Source organism: Durio zibethinus, unplaced genomic scaffold (assembly GCF_047325235.1).
Source record: "Durio zibethinus cultivar Kanyao isolate XHJ-2024 unplaced genomic scaffold, ASM4732523v1 HiC_scaffold_56, whole genome shotgun sequence".
Lineage (NCBI taxonomy): Eukaryota > Viridiplantae > Streptophyta > Magnoliopsida > Malvales > Malvaceae > Durio > Durio zibethinus.
In genome coordinates this window covers 185,001-187,500 of record NW_028322679.1, presented here as the reverse complement: position 1 = coordinate 187,500, position 2,500 = coordinate 185,001, and positions in this window count along the sequence as shown.

The following is a 2,500-nucleotide window of genomic DNA, read 5'->3' as shown; positions in this document are numbered from 1 at the left end:
TCGGCATAGGCTGCCCTTCCGTACGGGCACTTGCCTCGACCGCCATCGGCACAAGCTGGGCCCTGGTGTGGGTTGTTGCCTCGATCACCAGCGGCACATGCTGAGCCTTGGTGCGGGCGGTTGCCTCGAGCACCATCGGCAGACCCTGGGCCCTGGTGCGGCCGGTTGCCCCGATAACCATCGGCACACGCTGGGCCCTGGAGCGGCCGGTTGCCTCGATCACCATCGGCAAAAGCTGGGCCCTGGTGCGGGCGCTTGCCTCGACCACCATCGGCACACGCTGGGCACTGGTGCGGGCGCTTGCCTCGACCACCATCGGCACACGCTGGGCCCTGGGGCGGGCGGTTGCCTCGATCACCATCGGCACACGCTGGGCCCTGGTGCGGGCGGTTGCCCCCAGCACCATCGGCACACGTTGGGCCCTGGTGCGGGCGCTTGCCTCGACCACCATCGGCACACGCTGGGCCCTTGTGCGGGCGCTTGCCTCGACCACCATCGGCACACGCTGGGCCCTGGTGCGGCCGCTTGCCTCGACCACCATCGGCACACGCTGGGCCCTGGTGCGGGCGCTTGCCTCGACCACCATCGGCACACGCTGGGCCCTGGTGCGGCAGGTTGCCTCGAGCACCATCGGCACACGCTGGGCCCTGGTGCGGTCGGTTGCCTCGAGCACCATCGGCACACGCTGGGCCCTGGTGCGGGCGCTTGCCTCGACCACCATCGGCACACGCTGCGCCCTGGTGCGGCAGGTTCCCTCGACGACCATCGGCACACGCTGGGCCCTGGTGCGGCAGGTTGCCTCGAGCACCATCGGCACACGCTGGGCCCTGGTGCGGTCGGTTGCCTCGATCACCATCGGCACACGCTGGGCCCTGGTGCGGGCGGTTGCCTCGACCACCATCGGCACACGCTGGGCCCTGGTGCGGCAGCTTGCCTCGAGCACCATCGGCACACGCTCGGCCCTGGTGCGGTCGGTTGCCTCGAGCACCATCGGCACACGCTGGGCCCTGCTGCGGCAGGTTGCCTCGACCACCATCGGCAGCCTCGACCACCATCGGCACACGCTGGGCCCTGGTGCGGGCGCTTGCCTCGACCACCATCGGCACACGCTCCGCCCTGGTGCGGCAGGTTGCCTCGACCACCATCGGCACACGCTGGGCCCTGGTGCGGGCGGTTGCCTCGACCACCATCGGCACACGCTGGGCCCTGGTGCGGGCGCTTGCCTCGACCACCATCGGCACACGCTGGGCCCTGGTGCGGCAGGTTGCCTCGAGCACCATCGGCACACGCTGGGCGCTGGTGCGGCAGGTTGCCTCGACCACCATCGGCACACGCTGGGCCCTGGTGCGGGCGCTTGCCTCGAGCACCATCGGCACACGCTCGGCCCTGGTGCGGTCGGTTGCCTCGAGCACCATCGGCACACGCTGGGCCCTGGTGCGGCAGGTTGCCTCGACCACCATCGGCACACGCTGGGCCCTGGTGCGGGCGCTTGCCTCGACCACCATCGGCACACGCTCGGCCCTGGTGCGGTCGGTTGCCTCGAGCACCATCGGCACACGCTGGGCCCTGGTGCGGCAGGTTGCCTCGAGCACCATCGGCACACGCTGGGCCCTGGTGCGGGCGGTTGCCTCGACCACCATCGGCACACGCTGGGCCCTGGTGCGGGCGCTTGCCTCGACCACCATCGGCACACGCTGGGCCCTGGTGCGGGCGCTTGCCTCGAGCACCATCGGCAGACGCTGGGCCCTGGTGCGGCAGGTTGCCTCGAGCACCATCGGCAGACGCTGGGCCCTGGTGCGGCAGGTTGCCTCGAGCACCATCGGCACACGCTGGGCCCTGGTGCGGTCGGTTGCCTCGAGCACCATCGGCACACGCTGGGCGCTGGTGCGGGAACTTGCCTCGACCACCATCGGCACACGCTGGGCCCTGGTGCGGCAGGTTGCCTCGATCACCATCGGCACACGCTGGGCCCTGGTGCGACAGGTTGCCTCGAGCACCATCGGCACACTATCGGCCCTGGTGCGGGCGGTTGCCTCGACCACCATCGGCACACGCTGGGCCCTGGTGCGGGCGCTTGCCTCGAGCACCATCGGCACACGCTGGGCCCTGGTGCGGGCTGTTGCCTCGAGCACCATCGGCACACGCTGGGCCCTGGTGGGTTTAGGCACATCTTCAAATTTCTGCCGTGCCAATGCCATTTTTATGGCTTGTAAATTCATACAATGGTCCCCTAAGCCTTCACGTGAAGTTTCGTTGGAAGATGACTCGTTTTCTATTTTTCACGATTTTCGAAACTTTTTGCGGTTCGGGATTTTTTAAAAATTTTTTATAAGGATTTTTGGCCCCAAATTTTGTAGGCATGATCCTTCTATTTTTGTTGGCATGCACAAAAAAATTCAGCTAAAAACTCGAAGTAGAGAAGATTTTGTGACCGTTTGAAAAAAGTGTCCCCATTTCAGACACTTTAACGGCTACTGGTAGCAAACCTGTAAAATCTCAA